Here is a 13,365-nt window from a genome sequence, read left to right on the forward strand (position 1 = left end):
GGAGCAGTATGAGAAAAGGCTGAGAGAGCTGGGGTTGTTCACCGTTGGGAAAAGAAGGCTTGGGGGAGACCTTATTGCCATGTTCTGGTATTTAAAGGGTGGCTACAAAGAAGATAGAGACTCCCTTTTTACAAGGAGTCACAGAAAAGATGTGGGGTAATGGATAGAGGTTACTCCTAGGGAGATTCCAGCTGGATGCAAGAGGAAAATTTTTCACAGTAAGAATAATCAACCATTGGAATAATCTCTCCAGGGAAGTGGTGGATTCCCCAACACTGAACACTTCTAAGGTTTAGCTGGAGAGGGTGCTGGGCCATCTAGTACTGGTCATGCTTGCCTAGAAAGGTTGGACCAGATGATCCTTGAGGTCTGTTCCAATCTGGTATTCTGTGATACCTGGCTACTTGTTGCTTGCTTCCATGCCTGTCTTCTCTTTGTTTCTTACTTTCACATTCATCTGTTTCTGTGCATCGCTTAAGATGTCCTTTTCAGGAAATGATGAAATATTAAACCCCCAGTCTGTAGATTCCTGATTAGCAGATGGAGGGAAAGGGAATACCAGGGACAGAATCTCTCAGTATGGGTCAGTTTCTTATACTCTATTATAACCCTCCACAGCTGGCAGCTGCTGGATATAAGATGTTAGGACTTTGGCCCAAGCTGCTGTATTGTTTATAAGGGAGAGCAAGCAGAGTCTGCATTCTAAATCCCCTTCTAAGGTTATTATATCTCATGCTTTAGATAAACATAAGCTGTGCTTTGTTCATAAAAACAAGTGAACCACACCATGAGATACTGTGAAGCTCAGTGTGTATAGCACACCATAAAGATGGGAGAAAAGTGCCAAGTATTCTTTTATCTTCCTTTTCTTTCCCTGTCCCTTCTTTCTCTCCACTTAGGCATGCTACCAACACAAGTTACACTAACTGGGACTATTGTCAGTTGGAACCAGAAAAATTCAAGATGAACAATCTGCTGACCCCAAAGGGTGAGGAGAGTTGTAAGAACAACGATGTAAGCAGTTCTCCCCACTCCTTGCTCATCTAAATAGGAGTTTTGTATCCAAACCAGGTGCCTTGAGCTATAGCTGTCTTACTCTGTACTGATTCTTTGTGCTCAAAAGGTATGCCTATGGGTGGCTTTTATCAAAGGCCAGAACTGGAAGTAACATGGGCTTTAGATGATGTGGTGTCTGCAGCCGCATGAGAATGGGCTGTATGGCCCAGAAAGTCCTCTCCAATCTTGGTCGTCTGCTGCATGCTCATACACAGATGAGGTAGCTTGTCAGGCTTTCGTGGAATGCAGGTGACTGCTCACCATATCCTGAACTAGCCTGCGGTAAAAGTTACTCAGGGACACCAGGATATTTATAACCCACTCCTATGAGACGTGCAAAGGCCAGGTGTAGTACTCTGTATTTACAGCAGTTTTGGTTTTTTGGATTCCTTTTGGTTTGGGTTCCTGACTTAATTCTGTGTATTTCCCTGGGTTAGCAAGGAAGGGAAATGTGAGACATACTAAGGCCAGGTGGAAGATGGTCTTGATAGCACAACAGTTGTCATATATAAATAGCTGGATAGTGTCAGTGTGTTCAGCAGCAATAAAGCAGTATCTTCATTGATTCACAAGGGAAAGAAAGCCCTGAAAATAAAAAAAAAAATGGGTTTCATTGAAAGCCCAAGTAAAATGAGCCCTATGGAAGGTGCTCTTTCTGCATAAACTTGGTTCAAAGTCTTGGATTCTAAACTTGGAAGCTGTGTTTTTCATTCTGCCTCCCTTCCCCAGATTCCTTTGAGATGACAAGCAGTCCAAAGAAGATTGGTAAGCACTCTGTACAAGAATGTAGGATAAAACTATGTTCACTAGCATGTGTGGCCAGGTAGTGGATGTGTGACAGAACCTAAGGCTTTCATTAAAAGTATCCATTGCTGACCTCTCCATCATGTTCTTGGTACTGACGTGTTTGTCGGTTTGCATTTGGCTCTTTTGATCAGTTTGTCAGATGACATGAAAAGGAGATGTTCCTTAACCATTCAGAGAGAAAATCCTCAGCAGTCTTCATATTTTCTAAGTTTGGTCTTACACGAGCACCTTTTACACTTCCCTTTCTGTTTAGAGATGCTCGCTCATTGCAGGTCATTGTTCCACAGGCAGCACTCACTATCTATACTGTACTCTCCAGACAAGACACACCACATATTTCATTTAGAAAAGAAGCAGCAAAGAATGTGTCACAGGGAGAATGATACTTAACTTTGACTTATCCACCAAGTGCTTAAATATTGGGAAGAATCTAGTATTTTTAATGTTACCGGGAAGGAAGGCGTGTCATATTTAGAAACTGGTTCCCAGCTCACACATCAATGTAATCCAATTCGTTTTGGAAGTAAAAGCAGATGAAAATCTGAGTCTCTGAAGATTTAAATCTTGCCAGTCTGAAAGAAAGCTAAATTGTTTTCACGGGTCAGCAGACAGGCTGTTCTCACAATCCACTCATTCATTTACTGCTGAAGTAATGTGCTGCTTCAGTTCCAAGATTAAACAACTGGTAGTGATAACTTGTTGTCAGAGATCATGTCAGTATGTTGAGCCTTGTGTAGAACACGGGAAAGCTTGTAATCGAAATTGAGAAGGGTGAGCAGTGTCCAACAGGCTGCAAATAATGATAATCAAGCCAGTAAAAAATGGGGATTGTGGTTTCCAAAACAAATGTCCTAATTTTGTATTCAGTCACTGAGACAAATACTGATACTTTCCAAAATGCTCCAGAATAAGCATTTATTTTGCAGTAGTTGGGAACTGCAGGTGCCTGGCACTTAAGCATTTGCTGTTTTAATTATGAGTCTCTGCTTTAATTCCTGTTTGAAATCCTGGGACATGAATGACCTGGATGATGGATGTAGGCGAGAGCATTACTACTGTACTTGGATGCAAAGTAGCAAATTACTTTGAAATGTCTAATAGAAATTGTTTTTTCTCTATATGTTTTTCATTAGTAGTTTAAGAGAAAGGAAAAGATGGTTATTTGTCACGCAAAGAAGGGAAAAGTTCTTAGCACAGACAGCAAAGAAAGTAAGAAAAAAAAATATTTGGGCGAAGTAGCATGGAAAAAAGTACAAATGTTGGAAGGAATGGTAATGGTAAATGTACACAAAGGCTGTATTGAATTGGAGGTTGGCAACGGTGAACCTGATGGAGAAACCAGTGAGAACATTCAAAGTCAGCACTGATAGAGTCAGTCATAGCAGCCTTCCAGTATCTGAAGGGTACCTATAAGGATGCTGGGGAGGGACTCTTCATTAGGGACTGTAGTGACAGGACAAGGGGTAATGGGTTAAAACTTAAACAGGGGAAGTTTAGATTGGATATAAGGAAGAAGTTCTTTACTTTTTTAAGGGTGGTGAGGCACTGGAACAGGCTGCCCAAGGAAGTGGTAAATGCTCCATCCCTGGCAGTGTTCAAGGCCAGGTTGGACAGAGCCTTGAGTGACATGGTTCAGTGTGAGGTGTCCCTCTGGGGGCAGGGGGGTTGGAACTGGATGGTCTTAAGGTCGTTTCCAACCCTAACTATTCTATGATTTTATGATTCTGTGATTTCCCTGCAAATGCTTTGGGAGTAAATTGAATCATATTTCTCTTAAATTGAAGAGCAATGTCTGTATCATTACGCACTTTGTGATTTTTCTTGTATCACACATTGAAGAGGGGAAAAGAAATTGGTGATCAGTCATAAGGTCTGCCCATTCCACTAAACCTTAGAGCCTGGAAGAGAAGCTAGCAGGAGAGCAAGTTATTCTCCTTACATCTGAAATTAGGTATATCAAGCATTTTATTTTGTATTTACTCACACTGCAGAGGACTTCTCTCAGCATAACACACAATTTACTCAGCTTGCCTCTTGCTGATTTCGACATATTTTTGTAATGAAAGTTTGTGCTGTAACATGTCTGTCAATAAGTGGAAGCAACAACTTCTGTTTCTCTTGACTGAGCTAAATAGAGTTTGGTGTATTTTTTTCTTTTAATGCTATTAGAGCAATCCTGCCAGGCTCCAGATCACTTTTATTCTTTGGAATTCCTCTCCCTGCTGGCTTGTATTGGTATGGTATTTAAATACCATCGAAGTGATACTGCCATGCTGCCAGCCTATCAATTTCTCTCACCACAGCCAGTGTCCTGCCATTACAGTGTTAGAAAAATCCCCCTTACAAGTGCTGCTTTGTCACTGTGGATCAGCAAGGGGGAAACGTATTTCACTGAGTTGAAACTGCACATTGAAACACACAAGTATGTTGTGCTTTATTAATTTTTTTAAAGCAATTTATCAAGTCAATAAATCTTTAGGGAAGAAATCTTCCAGATTTGCTTCTGTTGGAGACAGCTGACTTGGCTGGGCAGTTTATGGAACAGTTCCCTCAGTTACTTTTTGCTAGATAAGGGCATTACCCTGGAGTCACAGCTATTTTGCAAGCCTATAGTTGCCTTCTATGACCCCAAAATTTCTGCTGCCATTTCTGTAGGAAAGGATGTTTTTTTTTCCTTTTCCCACGACTGCAATGTGGTGCTGCTGGCACTAGTGGCTGCTGCTGTATTTTGCCCTAGAAACAGTTATGTCTCATTTGTGGATGGGCTAGACTTTTGAAAAAGAAAACGTGAGAATTAAGGCTTTAATCCTACCAACACTGTACATCGCTTAAAGTTTTTCTGCCTTTCATTTTTCTTGAAGGAACTGAGACATGGACAAGCTTGTAGCAAGTACCGACCTCATCAAAAAGTAAAGTCTTCCAAGTCCAAACAGGTAAAATGTACAACAGTGATTTTTCCAGGTACAGAATGGGGAAGAAAAGGTAAAATATTATTTTACTAAGACATCATAGGCTTGTCATTCTGAAGGCCTTTGCTATGATATAATATGTGCACCCCATTGTCACGGTTTAAACCCAGACAGGAACTAAGTCCCATGCAGCCGCTCACTCATTCTCCCTCCAGGGCAGGATGGGGAGGAGAACTGGAAGAAGGTAAAACCTGTGGGTTGAGATAAGAACAGTTTAGTAATTGAAATAAAGTAAAATAGAATTATAATAAAAATAATGCCAACAATAGCAATAATTGTAACAGGGAACAACAAAAACAGAGAAATGAAAGCTCAGAAAACACAAGTGATGCACAACACAACTGCTTACCACCCACTGACGGATACACAGGCCAATCCTTAGCAGTGACAGGTCCCTCCTGGACAACTCCCCCAGTTTCTATCCTGAGCATGATGCTCTATGGTATGGAATACCCCTTTGTCTAGTTCAGGTCAGCTGTCCTGTCCGTACTCCTTCCCAGCTTCTTGTGCACCTCCTCACTGGCAGAGCATGAGAGTCCTTGAAAAGTCCTTGACCAGGGTAAGCACTACTTAGCAACAACTAAACATTGATGTACAATCAACATTGTTCTCAGACTAAAGCAAAAACACAGCACAGTACAGCCATTAGGAAGAAAAATAACCCTATCCCAGTTGAAACCAGGACTCCCATACAAGAAGCAGGAGAGTATGTGTACACATATACATATATGTGTATATATTTGCCAATCCCAGGCAGCTGCAACCCATCAAAGCTTCTTATGTGTGTCTTCTCTTGTGCGTGCCTAATTAGTACAAATACTTTCTTAGGTATTGGATTCACTGACATGTGCTGGCTGATGGGAATCCAGACTGCTAATAGTTAACATTTCAGACCTCCACACCCAAAAGCAAAGCTTGAAAATGAGAAGAAGGGAAGTGTTTGGAAGCGGTCTTAGCATATGCTTAAAACAAGAAGACTAAAAATAGCACCTCATCCTAGAGAGGTGGTGTGGTGTTTGGAGAAGGATGGGAGATGATTTGATAGCTTGAGTGAATTTTTCTCTCTCCTGCTGACAGCGTTGATCTTGTTGGCATCCACATACGCCCTGCAAGACAGAAAAGATTCTTAAGGGCAGTTGCTCGTGTAAAGGGAGCATGGAAAGGGGATTGCGTTGCACGTCTTAGTGTTGCTATTTTGTCAGTTTTTCTGTACGGATTCTGTCCCTAAGCCAGTAATGTCCCTTCCCTGTGCCCCATTAAAACTTTCTGTCTTTCCAAGAAGAATGAGTGAGAAGACTTTACTCCTTTCTCTGGAAGCAGGTCATCTAAGAGAGTTGAAGCTTATGTTGTGTTAAGCTATTGACAAGTACAGCCTCCAAACCATAGTGCTTTGGATATATTTTTAGTCTCGTAATGACGACAGTTCTGAAATCTGTTGCTTCTCAACAGGCTTCCTTCAGCAGTTGCTTTTAGGAACATTAATATAGTGCTAGAGACAACCCATCTACTGCATACTTGTTCTAGCTCTGTCTAGAATTTCCTTCCCTGCCTTTTTTCCCCTATCAAATATACTTTAATTCCTCCTGAAGCAACACCCAGATGAGTCCTCCACCCAGGTAGACTCCTGAGCTAATTGGCAGATGATTTTGTTTTAGAGAGAGTTCCTTCAAGGCCACTCAGTTGTTTCTTACAAATGCCTGGGATGAAAGATCCTTGTTATTCTCATCAGTTTCTTATCTGTAGTTTGCTTTTGCTACATTAGCACTGTGATAGCTGAGGGAGGGGAATAGTGGCTGGATAGTTAGGAACATCTCATGGATGCAGTTCAATACTGAAAACTATTTTGAAACCAAAGATTTCAATCATGTGATTTCCTGTTGTGTGCTACTCATTGCCCTAAGAACAGAGGTCGTGTGAAATTTGATCTCAGAAACTCTGACCTCCTCTGTCATGGCTTGCCTGGCCATTAAAGCAGGAAGAGCTGCCTCAATAGTCCAGTTGGAAAATAACAATGGGGACAGATGAAACAGAAAGACTGCAGTAGGAAGTACTAGGGTATATTGAACGGAGTGTGAGCTGTGCACCTGCACTGAGTCTCAGAGACACCTACATGTCATTTATAATCACCAATTCAGCAAAAACATGAGGAGGAGAGATTAAAAGCTTTCTTTAGATAGGGACAAAATAAATGTTTAAGAAATAGACATGCTTCCAGGAAGGCTGGTAAAGAAACCATAATAATCCAAGGAAAGGGCAACAAGGGATAAACCAAGAATAATCAGGCTACTGAAGCTCTGAATTTTAAAGGTGCAAGGCTGAAAAAAATACAAATTAGCTGGACCATTACTGTAGATTTCTCCCATGTGTTGCAAAATGAAGGAAATACAGTATTTTAAAGCTAACTGCAACTCCTGAGAGCTCTAAGTATTATTCTGAACTAAAAATAACTGTGACCATGCACTCAGTGCCTATCCAAGTTTCAGCGTTTGAAAAACAAACTGCTTATGGTCTCTTCTGGCCACTAGCCTGGCAAACATATGGACTAGAAATGGAGCAAGACTGTTTTTTTTTCTGTGGTTTACATACAAACTCACTTGCAGAAGCAGCAGGAAAGCCAAGAACAGAAAACTGGCCCAAAGAAGAACATGTTTAATTTTGCAGCATGGCTGGTTTAAAAGAAAAGCTACTACCAACCAAGAGCCGGAGCTAGAAAGTCTTAACTTTTCCAAACTCATAACTGTGAAAAGGATTATTTTTTCCAAGCAGAGGCTCTTTAGAGTTTGCAGTGTTTTTTTTTTTTTATTTTAATGAAGAAATGTTTCAAATCCCAGTGCTGAACCTCTTCCAAGTGTGAATTTAAAAATGTTTTTCTTGTAAAATGCCATCTTTGATGTGACCAGTGAATTCCGCTGTGAGCTGGGAATTAAGAAATTTCTGTTAACTTCACTTAAATACATTCTTCTTTCTAAAGCATGCCAAAGAAAATGCTGTCCTGAGCACAAAACAGAGCAGTGTGCTCAGAGTCATTATTCAGCCTACTTGACAACAGAAGCACCCAGCTTCTGGGAGCTGGAATGTATTGGAGGGGCAGAAAAGAAAAAACGTTCCATGAATTATCCCTTTTTTAGCTGTAGCTCTGAAAACTCTGCTCTCCTCTGTTCTGTGGATAAAGCTGCTTTAATCTTTGTCTTTTTCAGATTAGTTTTCAGGGCTGGCGTGTGAGTAAATTAGAGAAGCATTGCCTCTTTTGGCCATAACAGTTAAGAAAATATTTGCAGTACTTCCAGCTTGTTTGTATTAGGAGTCAGAATTTCTTTGGTGTGAAGAATACACACAGAGTCCTGTGTTCTGAGGCACGACAAATGCATCCATGAGCAATTTTCTTGTTGAAACTCCCTTTCTGATGAGTTATTGTCATTAAATTTTCTGCCTCAGCTTCCTCCTAAAGCAATTATCCCTTTGTTGCTTGTCTCTTTTCCGGTCTCGTGCACTGTGTAGAGCTGCTGCCCAGCAAATTCTACCTCCTATATTTGCATTCAGTCCTAGAGGAGTCTTTTTGTCTACAGAAATGTTGAGGGTCTACCAAATGGCAAAACTGATCTAACACTTTGCTGAGACAGTCTTTCTCTGTCTCTCTTCCCTATCCCACAGCTGTCTGATCCCATCTTTTCTTTTTTACTCTTAGGATGAGCACCGGAGTGAATACAAATAAGAGGAAATGCAAAGCCACTTAGAAAAGGGAGAACATAATGCCCTGCTGGCTCAAACCAAAGCTCTGGCTACCTCTGAAAGCTGCAATAGGAGGCATTAGTTAGAGGGAGCATGGGAGCCTGGCAGTGCTCTGGAGTCGGCTCAGCCCTAGTCATGTAGTGCCTGTCTGGCTGTATGAAGCACTTCATTCCCTTGGGTGATGGCTTCCTATTTCATCCATGATCAGAGGAATATTTAGTAAATTCTTCTGGTTTGCTTAGTGAAATGAAGATAATTCACCCATGGACTTTAACCAGGCCTGTGACTGAGCTTTAATTCAAATACAAGCTTGGCAGTGCTACCGTCACAGACTTTGAAGACTTTTGTTTCATAGCAAATAAATTTTATTACTGCTTTCTTTATCTTACTTTTATCTGACCTTGGAGGTCAATTCAAATGGATAAAGATATATGTAACTGCAGTTACTACCCCCACTTTGCCACATGTGTGGGGCAGTCTTATTTCATCAGTAGTCTGTTATTCCTGTTTATGAAAAGTTAATAAAGCTAAAGTAGAACACGGTGCATGTATTCCAGAACAAAAATCTATATATGCGGAGTTAGTCAAGAGCATTTATTTTGGTATTTGCAACAGCTATTTAGAAAGCTCTCCCAGTTTAAAAAGACCTGTATTTCCCAAAGTATATATTTTATGATTCAGAGTAATGTATTTATCCAACTGCACTTCATTTCTTGCAATAGAGATTTTTGTGCAGAGATTTATAAATTGTGGAAGGTCACAGCACCAGCCTCCCAAGTAGGAAGAATTATTTTATTAAAAATTGAAAAGCTGCTTTAAACCAGATTTTTTCTTTTTTTCTTTTTTTTTTTTAGTATCAGCATAGGTTAGAAATGTGCTTGGTGATAGGTTTTCAAAGGACTGAATTTTAGCTACAACCAGGATATGCATTTAATTCATGTCTGTCCATTTTGCTACTGGTCTGTATGTTATCTCAGGCAATCCTTGAGTTTATTCTAATTTATCAGCTGCCAATAAATTTAAGAAGGTAAGTCAGCCACTAGTTAGTGGCACGCTGCTACACTCAAAAGCTTGTTTATGGACAGAGGAAGTGCAGCTTGTGTATAATTAAAGCCAAGAATGTATTGCTGGTATAATTGAGATCTTCAGAGCTTATTGATTATTGATCCAGATGTATCTTACAGAAAGAAAAAGATTAATAATGCAGTTAGAGTACTTCTGTAGAATGGTAACACAAACGCTTCTTGGCTTCTACCCCTTTTCCTTGTATTTCACTCACCCTTCCACTGCTCCTGTGGGTCATAATGTTGGTGGTTTCATTCTGGCATGTGCGTGTGTGACATGGAGAGTTGTCAGAATTTGGAGTCCTCTGGTGGGAGAATACGATCTCCATGTTGATGGTTTCTCCTCCCTTGCTCTAGGATCCACTTGGGGTCATGTTTATATGTTTGCTATTGGTCTGCAGTGCCACGCTACATCTGATTTTACAGTATGTGGTGACTATTACATATATTAGTTACTATGGTTTTGTTCTCTTTGTTACCCCTGTTTTTCATTCAGCTGCAGGTCAGCATTTCTTTGTCTGATCACCAGTGAATTGTTTATAGCCATTAGGTCTCCAGTGCCAAGCCTGTGCCTTGCCTGTTACCTTCACGTGTCTGTACTCCTCTGCACATCTTGTGTTCCCACTTCTCAAGGCCTCTGCTATTGCACCAAGCCTGTACATCTCCACACTGTACCCTTGTGCTAGTTGTAAATCTCTCATTCTATGTAGAATAACTGTTTGTTACTGCTATTTATACAGAATGATGGCTGTACCACACACAGATAAACTGAAGTAAAACACATTAGCCATAAACCTGGTCAATCATGGAAACTGCTGTCACAGCTAACCAAGTAAAAGGTACAGAAGGGTTGAGAGAAGTTCAAACAAAGTAAGCCTGACAAGTCTGAATCCTGAGGCTTTGCAAATTTGATACAAAGCTTACAGCAAATTACCACGAATGGCAATACTGTGTTGCAGGGCTATATGGTTACGGTGTTTTAGCCCCAAAAAGCCATAAGCCCCAAAAGCCATAAGCAGATAAGAGCAAGCTGTACACACTACCAGATAACCCATCAGGTTTAAGCAATTTTTTTAGAATTGGAATTTTTTATCTTTTGAAGTAGAAAGCACAAGAATGCAAGAATTAGTCTCAGTTATCTGACCTTTCAAAACTAGAAGTTAGCTCAACGCATGTTGCCTCTTTTTATAAACAAAATTGCATTATCTAGTGAATGGTGGAAAACGAGGGTAATGGCAATGACAGTCGAGCACTGAAACTGGCTGGTTCTTTCTCAGAAACCTTTGATAAAAAACAATCCACAGCCTCCCCAGGCAAACAAACATGCACCAGTTTAGCTGATTCTGCTTTGCACTAGCTAATCTCATGTCCCTTTCCATCCTATTGTTCTCTATCAGTAGTTTGCTTTTTTACCTTAAATAAAATATTCCTTGTGCATTCTCAAACAGGACCACTCTTCTTATCTCCTTTGTCTTTTTTATAGTCTCCTCATGTGATATGCTGGTGTGTGTTTCCAAAAAGCCTCTGACTGGATTTGGGTTTTGCAAAGCTTAAAAGTGGCCTTGTTTAATGCAGTCTGTGGGGTTTTTTTGCTTGTTTGGTTGGTTGGTTTTTGTTTGGTTGTTTTTTTTTTTAACCATGCCATCCTTTATTATATCTAAAGAATTATTTTACAATCAGCTATTAAAATGATCACAAAGAAAGTGAAGCTCATGTTGCTGGGCCTGCTATCTCTTAAAGCATTTGTATAGTTAATGTTGCAGATTCTTTGTTTTTCAATTAGAAAAAAATACCCGTGCCTGAATTCTCTAGGCAGTCAGTGTTTTGGTATTAATAAGGTATCTTTGGCATCTTCTCCACTCACATCCAAACTTGCGGATGTGAATGGAGACCTGTGACCTGGCACCTCTTTAATACCAATGATCACAGCAGTCTTATCCATAGTTTCCTCTAGAGCTGCAATGCTGAACCATGGTCTGGCAAGGACATCTTGATACCCAGAAGGGAAATCTCCAATCCTGTAACATATTCTTAAAGAGTAACGCAAGGTAAAAAAAAAAACAACAAATCTGTCTTTTTAATGCAGGATCATTTGCAAAAGTGTAGTATCGAGTATTTTTGTCAAGGCTTTGCCTAAGGATCTCAGGACCAGGTCAGAGACATCACTCAGTGTCATAATAGTATTTCTATTATTTCCAGTAATCCCATTTTAACAACAGAGCCCTCTTGTTACTCTAATCTGAACGATGAAGCTTGGGTGGGATGATATTTTGTCAGTCCTATTGAGAGCTACTGTATGCATACAGCTTTTGCAGTTCATCTTAGTTCTGATCAAAGAGAAGGAAAAAATAGGCAAAGTTGTTTCCTTTATGTAAAATTTAAGAATCTACCCCAACATACGCAGACAGAGTTCATGCCTATTCACAACATGGACACAGCATTCAAGGAAGTGTACCAGGGACACAGCAGATAAATAAGGGATTTGGACCAGAAGCAGCACAAAGATAAGCAACAATTCGTTAAGTACAAAAAAAAATTGTGTAGACTCATCCTACTGAGTTCTGATAACCTGAATTAGGTTCTGACATTTTCTTTTGATAGAGGTATAACCCATCAGCTATCAGGGATTTTCAGAAGAGCTTCAGAGAAGGCATGGAGAAAGAGGAGTGAGCTGTGATGTGTGGAGCAAGTTAGAATAAATTCCATGAGGTGCATTAAAGCAGCATGATCTGCCCCTGCCACTGACTGAGGTGGAATTTGTTTGCCTGGCACTTCCTCGCAGAAAGGTTTTTGGCAGATTTTGTTTCGGAAGCAGTGATTGTTAATTCTGGTGTGAGTAGCTAAATTCTGAGTAGCTAAATTCGGAGGGAGTAGCTAATTCGGAGGGAGTAGATAAACCAAGGCTATCATGATATGTGGATTTTGGTAATTTTGGGAATATAATAGCTAACATTCAAAGTGGTGCTGGACATTTACTCTGTATATTCCTTTGCCACAGGAGAGATATGAAAGGTTTTACCATGTTAATACTTGTTAATGCCTTGGAAATACTCCATATTCTTTCTCTCTCTCTCTCCATGCCCCCCCCCCCCCCTTCTCCCCCAAATCTATTTTTAACTTCACAGGGAAACCAAACAAATAAACAATTGCTGCTGGAGAAGGGAGAGTTGAAGAATACGAAAAACCTGATGCATCTTTGCCCAGAAGCATTCCGCAGTTCTGGGGAGATTTCAGGTGTGTCACTGTTTTAGTCTGGGACCAACTGTAAGTGAAATGCATTCCTGTGGAAACCAATAGGCACAGTTCTTCTAAAACAATTCAGACATCAATGTACACTCATGTCCCAGGTGGAATCTTCATTGGTTATATTCTGGAAGGTCAAATGTCAGATTGTTCTGTCCTGGTTCAGAACAGGCAAATGGCCAATTTGAAAGTTCAGAGAAGGCATGTATATTTTACTCTAGTCCATTTAAGACACATAAATCTGAATTAAAACCAGGCAACCCCCCCAAAAAAACATATGATTTCCCTACTGCAACCATGGATTAAAATGATTTGTGAGGAATAAAAAAAAGTGTTTTTATGGCAATGGTTTGGCTTGGGTCTTTTCTGAACTGGTATAAGGTTTCAAGCGAGAGGAAGATCACAGTGGTGCATCTCATTGCCTGCAGCTGGAGGTGCACTTGCCAGCAGCAGAACCTGTAAGAGGGAAGGAGCAGTCTTGGGGATGCCTTGAATCA

This window comes from Pezoporus occidentalis, unplaced genomic scaffold, assembly GCF_034315485.1.
Source record: "Pezoporus occidentalis ecotype Australia unplaced genomic scaffold, CSIRO_AGI_Poc_V1 ctg221, whole genome shotgun sequence".
In the NCBI taxonomy this organism is placed as follows: domain Eukaryota; kingdom Metazoa; phylum Chordata; class Aves; order Psittaciformes; family Psittacidae; genus Pezoporus; species Pezoporus occidentalis.